This window comes from Microtus ochrogaster, chromosome 6, assembly GCF_000317375.1.
Source record: "Microtus ochrogaster isolate Prairie Vole_2 chromosome 6, MicOch1.0, whole genome shotgun sequence".
In the NCBI taxonomy this organism is placed as follows: Eukaryota; Metazoa; Chordata; class Mammalia; order Rodentia; family Cricetidae; genus Microtus; species Microtus ochrogaster.
In genome coordinates, this window is record NC_022013.1 from 43,446,599 (window position 1) to 43,460,762 (window position 14,164).

General features: G+C 42.1%; 1 protein-coding gene across 1 annotated transcript in view; it reads right to left on the reverse strand.

Annotated features, from left to right (window-relative positions):
- Window positions 1-13,301, reverse strand: part of Fhit (fragile histidine triad) — a 1,440,845-nt gene extending 1,427,544 nt beyond the window's left edge. The window contains exon 1 of the mRNA XM_013346791.2: window positions 13,254-13,301. The gene's annotated coding sequence lies outside the window, so the exon portion shown is untranslated. The remainder of the gene's footprint in view (window positions 1-13,253) is intronic.
- Window positions 13,302-14,164: the final 863 nt, after the last annotated feature.

Below are 14,164 nucleotides of genomic sequence, written 5' to 3' on the forward strand. Positions count from 1 at the left end.
AGAAGAAGAAGAAGAAGAAGAAGAAGAAGAAGAAGAAGAAGAAGAAGAAGAAGAAGAAGAAGAAGAAGAAGAAGAAGAAAAGCTGAATGGTTGTTAAATACAAATAGGATACACCATGGCATCACAAGCCAAGAGCTGTGATTATTCTCTCTCTGTGAGACAAGATCTGAACTGTTTTAACACACAAGACAATCATTGTTCTTCCCTATATCTCCTTAGTGAAACCTTACCTTCGCTTTGCATTCTCAGCTGTGACACATGACATGCCCACTGTGTTTATATAGGAATGACAGTAAACACGACTTTATTAAATGCAAATGTCACCGTGAAGTAGAATCAACTGTTGACTCTGCGCAACCTCTCACACACAGAACCATCAACGTGTCAAGCAAGGTGCAGGCTTTACTGAGTCTGCACACATTTCCATTTCCAGGGCTTCCTGAGGCACAGGCTTCCAGCACTGGCAGCTAGAAACCAGTGGCGGCCTGAAGAACATGCATTGGTCTTGAACAACTGCGAATTAAATGGAAATGTCTAACAAACATGCCGCTGCGTTCACTGGATCATTTTATATCTTGCTCTTTAATGAAGTTCACCCTTGCTACCTATCCCACACTTCAAACTGGGCTTTCTCTCTAAGGGAAAGGCCAGAACCCCAGACACAATCTTTACATGGACTCTCCTTTTTCACGTCATCAACTGCTTTAGAAGTGTCTTTGTCGTCAATGGCATTTGATTTGAAGGGGGTTTCTTTTCGAAATAGCACCTTCAGGCACAAGCTCAGTGCATCAGTAAGGGTCTGCAGGAACCGAAGGGACGAACGCCTTTCCGCAAATGAGGAGAGAGACAGATGAGCCTTATCTGTAAGGAGCTCTATAGCCGTGTCAGGGACGGGAATTGCACTGCCAGACACCATAAAACAACATGTAATTAAACCCTAGCAGTCCATTAGGAGACCCAGGGACACGTGCTTCTCAGCAGCTGCAATAAAGGTTGGATGATTTACAAGAAGCAAGCTGGGAAAACTTCCACTATACTAGACCAATATCCAACATTGCTACCTTTTTTTTTTTTTTTTTTTTAAACCAAATAACTATTGCCCGGTACTGTTGCCATTAAAGGGGAGGGAAGGTTCTTCTCTGGCTTTAGTTTAGTCCTAAGTTATGATTTAATTTATCAATTCAGTCAAATCAAATATTAATCAAAAATAATTGTGTGCCTCTCCTTGTGTGGTCAGAGATAATGATATTTTCAATACATGGAACTAATCCTTTCTATTTGGTCTCTGCGAACCTTTCAAACCACAGAGGACGTTGGCCTGCTCACAGATGAACTGGAATATGTCAGCTGGCTTGGACCTGGAAAATTCTGTACACAGGAAGGAATTTGTGAAACTGCTCCATTCTCCTGATTGCGGAGACAAGGTCCCCTGCTGGCTTCACACAGTGGCAGTGGCTTGCACTCTCAATGCCCCGATGTTTGATGGCAAGCCTTGTTCAGTCTACAAGGAGGCAAGAGCAAGGTGGTACACCTAGAAACACTTTTTTACCTTCCGTACTCCATAAGATATTCCCCACAGATAAAGCGAATCCTGGAACACGTACCACACCCAGCCAAGTCTATGAGTGGATTTCAGGGGATTCCCCAAGCCCTTCGAATGACGTGCAAAGTGTGCCATGGATGGGCACACACCCTCTACTGTGAACGTAAAGTGTAACATGGATGGCACACATCATCTACTGTGGGTGTGAAGTGTAACGTGGATGGGCACACACCCTCCACTGAGAAAAAGAGGCTCCAGAAGATTTTGCTGTTAAGATAAGAACAGCTGTGCCTTGAGGGATGAAGGACTGAAACACACACACAAGCCACAACTACTGCCCATTTTCTTCCTAACTTATTGTTCGCAGTTTGTCCCACATGTCAGGCTTATTATTTCCTTAAAACGATGGTCAGACATTAAATGTATCCATTATCCACCTGGAAAGTATGAGAAACCTACCCATTCCACATCCCACCCATCCTGGCCCCAAGATACCACTCTCTGCACTGCAGGAGGGAAGCCAGGAGTCTGTACTTCTTCCATACATCATCCGCAGGTAAATGTCAAGACGGCCACGCTTAAGAAGCATGTCATAGCCAAGCATCAAGTAGGAGCCCCAGGCGTGGATCCATGAATTTAGAGAACAAAGGCATGAGTGTATTTCTGTGTACAGACACTACTGTCAGACTTTTCATCTTAATTACAAGTCATAAGAAGACAAGAAGGCTCCTCTTTTTTTTTTCTGTAATCACTGTTACTTGGCCATTTGTGTGCACATTAAAATATAAGTGACTGATGACACAGAATGCACAGAGAAAGGCGCAAGCATGTTTTTTAAGAGTAGAAGGAAGAAGAGTAATGGTAGCCACGCCCTCTCACTGCTTATGTAGACTGACCACAGTGGAGAATGGTGAAATGACCCTTCACAAGTTATGCTGTGGCCTTGAGTTCGGTTACCTCAGCAAGGGTGGCCATGGAACCAGTGGCTCCAGAGATGTAAAGGATGGGATATGTTTCTACATCTCTTTCGCCTTTTATTTTCCCTATGGTCTTTAATGTTTGCCTCTTTGGAATGGATGAAGTTATAAAGTTGCCTTACATAAAAGCTGGGCTTGAAGAATTGGTAATCACGCAGCTCACTACTCAACTGTCCAGGGTCCTCCTTCTAAAAAAAGGTTCCTCTTTTGTTCAGCCTGGATGATCTCCTCTATAGAGTGAAACAGAAATATCTGAGCATAAAACTGAGAAACTGTTCATAAATATTATGGAAGGCTTTCTGAGCTGTTTACTATTAGAGGCCTGATTTAGCAAACAGTAAACCTGCTTTTACAGGCTTGGGGATTATGTTACGTGTTTTTTTTAAAATAAATCAACAAATATAGCTCAGAAATTATACAAGTTTCATAGCTTTTTCGCCAGGATGAAAGCAGAAGGAAGCAAACTGAGATGTTTAAGACCTGGTTTTAACATTGTGTGCTATCTTTGTTGAAGAAGGGAAAGAATGCCCGTGGCATTGTTTCCTGGAGGTAACTTACTTACATTGTTACTCTTTCTTTATTTAAAGTATTTATGCCCTATCCCACAGGCTAGAAGCTTCCAGCAGAAACAACACTAGAGACAGCATTCATGAGAAGCTAGATGAATTTACACTAATTAAAAGAGAGAGAGAAAATTTGTAACTGGGGCACAACAACACAACTCAATCAAAACCAGTTACTTTTTAAATCCAACATTTGTGATGCAGCAGCTTTGAACTCTGGTCTGCTACAATTGGATTAGAAGGTGCTATTCTAATTCTGTCTCAAAGCACAATATGGCATCAACACAGAACACAGTCTATACTCAACATACCCAGTTTCCAACAGAACAGGAGGGTGAGTCCTTCTACTTAACAGTAGGAACGTTTTTAACACATGGCTCCTGAGTGGGAGCGCCAATTAAGATTGTTGTAGTACCTGTCAACGCTGGCTTAACACTTCAACAAAGCAAGCCATCAATTAAAATGCATCAGCACCAGCCATTCTGCTAATTGACCAAATGATTACCATTCTCTACGAAAAGTCTGACTGACAACTTGAGATTCTCTTTCCTTGCCAGCCGTCTGGAGGCTGTGCCAGATCTTATCTTGGCAAGGCTACTTTGGTTTTAGGGGGTCACTGGCAAGGTGTCCTCTTAGTTCTCATACAGGCCCCAGCATGGAAGCTGAGTTCTGCCCTATTTTTCTATAAGCCTTCTACCAAAGATAGTATTTTCTTGCTTTTTGCAGTGACAGGGAAGAAGTTAGCCATTAGAGATCTATTAAACTTGCGTTTAAAGGGAGCTGCAGGGAGACAGTCTCTGGATATTCTGTTCAACATGGTGGGAAATAGTCAAGGTAGGATATGAATTGTTCAGTACTGTATTATGCCCACTTAAAATCAAATCCAACTAGCTCTGAACTACAAAAATGTATTCATAACTGCAGCTTCTGTTATAGAAGAAAATGAATGTGTTTCTGTAGAAAAGCATGTATATAAAGGAGACCGCCTCTTTGTTATAAGGTCCAGATTCATTTTAAAACTCTGTAAACCATACCTAATTGATAGACATGCAAGGTAAGTATTGTTTGTAGACAAACAAATTTCATCCTGTCTGTTGGTGGTTCAAATTAGAAACTAATTCACCTTCATACATATATATATATATACATATATACATACATATACATGTATTTATAGACATATATATGTATATGTATGTATGTATATTTTGTGTGTGTATTTGAATTCTCTCTATACTGGTTTACTATTTGCCTGAGTTGGTATAATCATAAACACTTTATTCTATATCAGTATAAGTTATGATTTTACCTTTTTGAGAATTATCCTTTAAAACGTACATAGATCTTATGCTAGGAATATGCAGTCTAGAGTCTCATCATGTAGGACTGTGCCATGCTGTTTCCTTCCACAGCCTCTGCACACAGCTTTTTTCTGCCTGGAATGTGCTTCCCTCCACTCCAGCTACTTGACTGAGTTTGTTTTTAAATTTCCTTCAGATCTTGGCTAAATTATTACCCCCAACCATCTTTCCTCCCTACCAATACCGTCTCCTGCTGTGTGCTCCCACGGTAGAACTACCTCTCATTTTTATCGGGTTACCACCATTGACATTTATGCATCAAACTCTTCTGAATTATGTTTCTCTCCATAGAATAAAAATTCTCTAGCGGCAGGGACGATACCCGGTTATGCATACCACTGTACCCTAGCTCAATTTAAGTGAATGCCTGGTACAGAGAAAGCACAAATAATATTTTTGTGATATGGTTTAAGGCATACTTCCTCAAAATTTAACACCTTGGCATTTCATAAAAGCACAGCAGGAAATTCTTTCCGACTTTCTCTTTGAAGCTGGCCTTAAGGGAATCCTCTAAAATAGGTAATAAAATCGTATCATTAAGGCCACAGAGTTCTCTTCCTGTGCCTAGGCAGGAGGAATATGTTTATCTCTGAGGTCACAAGGATGAGAGTCTTCCCCCAATGAGCAGCTGCTAAGACCCCCAGATCATGACTACTGACCCTTGGACTAAGTTATGGCTCTACACCACTGCCCACTGTTCAAACGGCACAAAGATGTGTGTGTCCCTCAGATTCTCTTGGTCTTTATTTCTAAAGACTTACATGAAATATCCCTAAAATCATATATTTTTCTCGTGTTAATCTATATTTTTGTATAGGGACCCCGGCCACAAACTTAGCAAAGGCAAAGAAGGTGGCACCTTCGTCTGTATGCTTTCACACATCAGTGAACAGACTGTGTTCGGAGCAAATATTTCTATTAAAAATTTAAAAAAAAAATACAGGAAAAGTGAACCAAAGGGGAAAAGGGGAGGGCGTATAGTGTTCTAAGTGTACAGGATCTAAAAGAGCACAGAACTCTGCTTTTAGAGGGCCTAGAGATATTCTTTACCAAAATGAGAACTTTCTGACATGATTATCCCCTACTCCCCCCATCGAGTTCTCAGAATGAAAAGAATTGGGAAATCCTGGCGATGTTGATCCAGGACAAAGCAAAGACAAGAAGTGAAGGTTTGAGTCCTGTATGGAGCAGAAGCTGCATGGCAGCAGGCACGCCCAGCCTGTGGCGTGAGGGAGAGCTACAGAGGCAGTCGGACACAAAACCATAAACTCACTTCAACACCATGAGGGTGCTGCTCCTGTTGTTATTTGTGACTCAGTGGCACCGCTCTTGAGAATGAACTCTGCTCCTGGCACTGCACCACTGTAAAGAGCGGACCACTGGACAGACCTGCAGAGGCGTGGGTCTCCACATGTGGAATAATTCCACTTGACAGCTCTTAATCATCACCCTGACACAAATCAGAAACTCTGGAGGAGGATCCGGTCCTATTGGTACCATAACACCCCAAGGCCAGTGTGACATGTGCTAGACCACCTCAGAACAGGACCAAGATGGGCCTCCAGACCGATCCAGACACTGCTACACACGGCAGCCAGACATTAAGACGCTCGCTTCATTTTGCTAGTCCTGTTAACTTCACTTACCAGAAAAACAGGGATGAAAATAGAAACTGAAATAAATAAAATCCCAAGTGGTGGAAAGGACCAGAGGGCAAAATGGAACAGTCATCCTGGAAAATTTGTCTGGCTCAAGTGGCAAGCTCCACATTCTAGAACAACTCACTTAACTCACAAGCCAACTCCACGCTCTTTTATAACCTACCTTTTACAGCAAAGACAACAAAACTTTGGTGAATTGTGTTGTTTTACTCGGCGTATCTCAGATGGAAGCTGACAGACCTCAGCATCAAACCTAACCAAGATCCCGCAGCTGCATCCTACTTACCCTGTACAGCGACAGTTGAACTCAGGTACTCATGCTTGCAAGGCAAACACTTTACCAATTAAGCTGCCTCCCAGATTAATTACATGCATGAAATTGTCAAAGGGTAAGTTAATTAATAAATAAACAATAAGGTCCACATTTGTGGTTTGGATGAGAAATGTTCCCCATAGGATTGTGGGGGTTTTTTTGTTTTTGTTTTTGTTTTTTTTTATTAGGTTCGGGTTTATTTCATTTGATTTTCTTTATTTGAGTCACTGTATAGCCCTAGCTGGCCTGGAACTTGTTACAAAGACCAGACTGACTTTGAATTCACACAGATCTGCCTGGCTCTTTTTTCCAAGTGCTGGGATTAAGGGCATGTACCACCATGCCCTGTCTATGCTTACATTTGAACACTTGGTCCCCAGTGATGCTGTCTGAAGAGGTGATGGACCCTTTAGGAGATGGAGCCCTGCTGGAGGAGTTTTTTCATTGGGGTGTGGGTTTTGAGGGCAGCTAGCCTGGCTCCATTTCCTGCGCTCGGGCTCTCTCTCTCTCTCTCTCTCTCTCTCTCTCTCTCTCTCTCTCTCTCTCTCTGCCTGGCCTTCCCATCGTGACCTTTGCCATCTGGAACCTGAGCTGAAATAAAGCATTGCACTGCTCCTGTTAGTGTATTCTATCACAGCCACAGAAGAGTAACTAGTCCAAACCTCCCATAAAAGAGAAGACTTAGTCAGAATGCTGGTGCCTAAGGCACTACGTCATGAGTTTTACCTAATGGTCCACTTAGCTGACCCCACTTCCTAGGGAAAGAGACTTAAGGATGTCAGGTAATTGCGTACCAAGGATTTGTCGAGTCTCCACCCAGCGATTCTGGGCTCCAGCTGTCATTCTCAGAATGGAGAGGACACAATGGCTCTGCTCTAACATCTGTTGATTCAGCTTGGTTCCTGGATAATACGGATTTAATTCCAGGCCGGGTTTCAAACTGGTTTTGGTCAACTCCAACTGTACTGCCCTCTCTAAATATACTCTGGTTCAAAAGAATATGCTCAATTATGAAAATGAACTCTTGAAAACAGCCTGCTCTGGGTGGATAGTGGCCTCACACCACACTCAAATTTTCTCGGGAAAAACAGATATTTTTCTTTATGTTCTGACTACAAGGTTGAAGGTGGAAAACCACATAATATAAAAATGTCTTTCATTTTTCCACTGCTTTATGACCATGTATAATGTTGAACTCATCTTTTTTACTGTTCTTTCTTATATGATCAGTGTGTTGGCTGGTTTTATGTCAATTTGGCATAGGCTAGAGTCTTCAGAGAATAGAGAGCCTCAATTGAGAAAATGCCTCCATAAGATCAGGCTGTAGGCAAGCCTGTAAGGCATTTTCTTAATTAGTGATGGATAGGAAGGGCCCAGAACTAGTCCATATTGTGTTTCAAGGTCTGAGTTGATGAGGACAACTGACCAGGTCCAGTCTCTTCCTCATCATGTGGTAGCCTTTAGCCGAACAGATGAACCTCTTTCCACCCACTTACTGAATTCCCCAGAGGACTTAGCTGGTCATTTCCAGCCATGCCATCACTAAGAAACATCTCCATCTACAGAAGGAAGTAAACTACAAGATACAGCAAAGGCACATTGAGCTGTGTTATGAGAATGAATGATGGCAGATACCCGAAGATAGCATTGCTTGGAGGTGTGCACGGGATAAGGCAAAGAGCAAGGCCCAGAAAAAGCTAGATAGACAACATAAAGGAAGACTGTGGAACCTTGGGAGTGACAGTAACACAGCATCTAGGACTGCCCAGGTTAGGAACAACTGGAGAACGGCCATAAATGGCTGCCTGTGCTTGCTAAAGCTTTGCTGGGGCATAAATGATGATGACGGGAAGGGCCCAGCCCATTGTGGGTAGTGCCAGCCCTAGGCTGGTGATCCTGGGTTCTCTAAGAAAGCAGGCTGAGCAAGCCCTAGGGAAGAAGCCAGTCAGCAGTGCTTGTCCATGATCTCTGCATCGGCTCCTGCCTCCAGGTTCCTGCTGTTTGGGTTCCAGACCTGACTTCCTTTGATGACAAATGATGTGGAAATGTAAGCCAAATAAACCGTTTTCCTCCCCAAGTTGCTTTGGGTTATGGTGTTTCATCACAGCAATAACCCTGACTAAAGAAATCATCCACAACTATTGGGATATTTTGTTATTTTTCAAGACAGGTGGCAAGTCAAGACTTAGATCACATGCCTAGGTGAAAGATGGCTGTCATCTTGAAGGGGGGAAATCCATTTCAATAGAAAATGGCACCTCTCGCGAATCTTTCCCCGCCATCAGACTTCACCCTAGCTCACTGTTTTTGAGCTATTTTTCGCACTTACAAATTGTATGCAACTGATAGAAATGGATAAATTCTGCCCTGACAGGTAGCAGTTTTAATTGACTTCCTTCCCACTGTGGCAAAGCCGGTTTCATCTCGGTTTGCAACTCACCTCTACACTCCTTTACCTCCAGATGCATCTATGCTGTTTCACCGTTCCCTTGAGCCCATTATTACATCTAATTAGTTCCCTCACACCATATAAGTCGAATTAAATCTTTAGTGTGCGTGTTTTTAGGCCAATAAGTCATGATTTAATTCTTTCTAAAAACTACCTTTTAATGACCCAAAAGTTTGGTAACAAGTTCAGACTTCTTCCCAATGTTATTTTAAAAATGGAATTTTGAGCAATATTTGCATCTAACGTGAGTTTTATTGTGATTCTAAATTCACTAAAAAATTTTAAAGGTGACGAGAATAAATTTTGCTTCTAGTTTTAATGCTTTTCAAATATCACAAGAAGATGATCATACAGAAGGACAAGAAACAGATATTAGACAAAGCTGGTTCCGACATTTGTTCAATAGGTAAGGAGTTCATCACAGGGTACTAGCACAGGAGAGGATAGGCTCTCTCAGTACAGCAAGGCAGTCAGGATTTATGGGCAATAGTAGAGAAGGTAAGGGGGTCAGTGAATGGGAAATTACTGAAAGAAGTAGAGGAAATCTCATAGAATTAATCCCAACGGGACTCCTGTGAAAGGCAGACCAAAGACTGAAGAGCAGGGGTGTGGGAAAGCATCTGATAGAATGCCAAGGCACCCAAATACCACTTATCAGCATTGTTGCAAACATCAGGCTACTGCAGGGGTACCAAGACCTAGCTAGATGCCTGGCGGAGAAGAGGGCTCAGAGGAGTTTAGGAGTTAGGATGGAGTTGAGTCACAGAGCTCATGGTAGCATGTGCAATGTCCTAGCTTTGAATCCTAGTACTGAAAAATACATTTCAAGTTTGAATAAAGAGAAAGTTTTCATCAGAGGCCACATCAAATTTTACGAAGAGACAAAAAATATTTCATTCAACCATTTCTTTTTCTTAAGATTTATTCTTCTTTAATACTTCTTAGATTTATTTATTTTCATTTTATGTGTGTGTGAGTGTTTTGCCTGCACGTCTGTCTGTGTACCTGGTGACCATGGAGGCCAGAGGAGGAGAGAGGATCCTCTGAAACTAGAGTTATATAGGATGTGGGTGCTGGGACTCGAACCTGGGTCTTCCAGAAGAGGAACCCGTGCTCTTAACCACTCTCCACCCCCTCTACTAAACAATTCTAAGAAGAGGTAAAGCTGTCGTCACAATGAAGCCTGGCCACCTTGGTCTCATTTCGTCATATAAATCTTATTCCCAGGAGCCATATGTAGATGCCATCTTCAAAGACAGCAACAGAAGGAATTAAACTGCTCATTCTATAAATCCTCTTTTAATCAACTGAAGGCTACCATGTCCCTAAATCAGGAACTTTGCACAATATGCCCAGAGCTAAGCATGTGTGACTTAACCTACCCTTTAGACAGGTAGTACATGCCACCGTTAGCCATTAGACTGGTCATCCAGCCTGGAGAACAGGGGCACAGTCACCATTTGTAGAATCTAAGCAACACCCTACCTTCAAAATCTGAATGCTATCAAATACATCCAATTAAAATACATCAAAATTAAAAGGTGCTGCGTTCCCACAAATCTTATTATTCAAATCGTGCCCTGCCAAAAGCAGCCTGGGCATCACTTGGAGGCTTGTTAGTAATGCCGACTCTCAGGCTTCTCCTAAATGGACATAGCCCAAGTTCCCCTGGTGATCCTTGGGCACAGTGACGTGCGGAATAACCACCTACCTGTGGGACTGGTACTGAGTTCATTCCTTCAACCATCTCTTGGTTGAATAACTAATGTGGTGGTTTCTCCTGTGAGAAACAGCACAGGTGAGGAGTGAGCTTTTACAGTCACCCAAAGGGCTGTAGTTCCTGGGGACAGAGAAATCTTCTCATGTGAACGATTCACATTCGTCATTGTGTTTTGTGAGTTAAATCAGCGTGCAGACCCTGAGCGACTAAGAAGACACAGAATTTTACTGCCAGAATATTGAAAGCAACCTCAGTATCCCAGTTACAGTATCTGTACTCAGTGCAGTAATGGTTAAGTAAATGATGGTACAACTCCACAAGAGAATCCACTGAGGGCATTAAAAGCAAGGTCGTCTTTCATTCACCAACATACAGTGTTATCTAGTATAATCTTAACTTCAAATATGCAAAGGAAAACACAAGGACGGCACAGAATGCATTCTGCGTTATTTTTTTCTCTAAGGAAAAATATGTATGTGTGCCTGGCACACCTCTGGAATGACACAGAAAAAAAAAAAAAAGACAGGAAAGAACTATATTGTTCCAAGAAGATGCTGCCCCAGAGTGAACTAGATGCTGCCCTGGGGTGTCAGAAACTGGCCAACATCCTGCAAATACCTCAGTTCTCACATGGGGGCTTTTCAAATGAATCATTTAAGGAATCAGTGCAAATGTGCCAGTGTGGCTGGTTTACAAAGTGTCCCGTCATCGTTCCTCCAGGGAACCAGATTGTTTGCTGTTGCTGTTTCCCGACTGGGACTGTTAAAAAGAAAAGATCCTTATATTTTAACCCTCGGTCAGTTACACTTGGATTTCATTTGACAATTTACTCATCCATCTATGACTCTAAAACATGCTGAATAAATTTTTCTTTTCTTTTTTTTTTTTTTTTTGCTGATAATTGATTTGGCATTTAGGACTAAAATCAACCTCAAAGACCCCACCTTCTATGTGTGTGTGTGTGTGTGTGTGTGTGTGTGTGTGTGTGTGTGTGTGTGTGAACTGTTGTCACTGTTGTTTGTAAAGACATTTGTTAGTTATTGTTAGGACATATTTTATTCCTTTGGTGATAGAATCTCCAATGGGTGGTAATTAATGAAATATGTATGTATACTAATCCATTACATCTCTGGGGCTTATTTGCAAAATACAGTTGTTATTTCCAACAAGTTTTCAAGAGAAGAAAATTTCACTGAAAAAAAAAATACAAATATCTTACCATTCTATCCTGTAAGAACCTAAAGATACTATTAGGCCATAAGAAAGAAATTGAGGAATAAATTTAATACTTGAAAGTGACTCTGTTAGCGGGAGGCTTGAGCACCAAGCCAGGTTAAACAGAGTAGCTTTAAACCCACATCTTAACAGCATCCTTAATCTCCAGTCCTCGCTCCTCCTCACTCAAAGTCTAGCTCCCCCAGCATCATCACAGGCAAAGTGTTCCTTGCAGTTTGCTGTATGGCCTGACATCACTTGGGCTCTGAACTCTGTGTGATTTCTTCATTAAAACAGCCCTTGGAAAAAGCATCTTCTGATAGAATTAAGAGCCCACAGTACTTGCACATTGTTGAGAGAGGGGCGTGGAGGGTCTTACTATGTAGGGCCTGGATGAAGAAAAACAGCAAGAGCAAAGGGCAATTGCAAAAAATAAAAAATACCATAATGATTTGGAAGTGAAATTTCTCCCACAAGTTTGTGTGCTTGAACATTTAATGCCAGCAACATAGTTTTAGGAAGTCATGGAATCTTTGAGACATGTGGCATGTTAGAGAGGTCATTGCAGACAGGTCATTGAAAGCTGTATCTATTCCTGGTTCTAGGTCAGCCTCTCTGACTTCTGCGGCATGCTCCTGATACCATTTGGCTGCTTTACTAGGGCTTCCCCACCATGATGGAATGAAGTCTCTGAAACCATGAGCTGAAATACCCGCACCCCAGAAGTTGCTATGGCCAGTATCAGATTCAATCAAGATAACAAATACAGGTATGAGTTGACTCCTTCATCTTCTAATGTATAACTCTGTCTTTATAACTATATATGCTCTCTATTATGCTTAATAAAGTGAAGAGCTTGCAGTACACACACACACACACACACACAGAAAAAAAAAAATACATGTCCACTGATTGTGGTAACTCCAAAACGAATATTACCTACAACTTTACAGAACCTCAAAACCAGAGCCACCATGATAAAACAATTAGACTGTGATGTCAAGGAAGGAGATGCTGAGTTACTGATATAATTTACGTGTGCAAATTTAATCATTTTGAATGATTTCTGCATAAATAGGCATGTCATTAAATATGAAGCATCAGGAAAGGATTACCAAACTTGTAAGATCCATCTACATTGGCAAATTTGAGTTAATCAGTGTTTACTCCGAGGGGAAGGAACCTTCCAGTTCCAGCTTTAACAGCCCAAATGTCAGTTAACTTCCAAAGGAAAACACGGTATTGATTTGGCAGGTATTTTCTGCAGGAAATGAATGTTTCACAGGCAGTCGCCGTGCCAAACTTTGTTTTCAGTTGTTTGGAACACTGACACGTCTTTAAATCTCACTTCTTGTTAGTTGCAGGAGATTATTTGCATACATTTCTCAGGTTCTCCTGACATTTTAAACACCTTGAAGAAGTTACATCCATATAAAATAAAGAAACGTTACCGTGCAGTTCTAGGCGCCTCCTCGTTACGCATACTTGTGAGGGCATCGGTTTCTTCCAAGTGAGACCTTCTCCAACATTAGAGGCAGGAATCGGACACTTTGGTCTTAGCCCTGGTAGAAAGCACCTTGGAATCTTGGGAAAATCACAAAACGTGTGCTACTTTTGCATCTGCTCAATAAGGAGACTGCCTGAACTTGGGGACTGGTGTGAACCCCACGGGAAAGGCTGAGAGAAGAGGAAAGGATAGACCATGACAAAGGGTGGGTTTATATGTGGATATTGCTGAGGAATCAAGGAAAATCAAAGCCACAATGCACAGAAAACCTCAGAGAACTCGGGATGGAGCTCGAGGGCAAAGCATTTCACCTGGCAGAACAAGTCCCAAAACATCTGACTCTAACATTCCAAAAGTTGAGGCAGACGAATTGTCATGAGTCTGAAGTCAGATATGCTACACAGTAAGTTCCAGACCAACCTCCCCACAAAATAAATCCTGTCTCAAAAAATAAAAACTGAAAAGCAAAAGTAGGGCCCAAGAAAATGTCTCAGGTGGCACCATTACTAAGGCAGTTGCCGCAAAAGCCCAAGGACCTGAGTTCCAGAACCCACATCAACAAGTCAGGCATGAGGCTGGACAGCGGTGATGCACACACCTTTAATCCCAGCACTTGGGGGCAGAGGCAGACAGATCGCTGTGAGTTCAAAGCCAGCCTGGTCTACAGAGCAAGTTCCAGGACAGCCAGGGCTACACAGAGAAACAGTCTCTCAAAAAACAAGAAGCAAGGCAGGCTGGCATTGTTTATTGTAATCCTAGTGCGGGTAAACCTTAGCACCTACTGGCATCCAGTCTATCCAAGTCCGTGAGCCTGGGATCAGTGAGAGACTCAAAATATTAGGTGGACAGCACCTA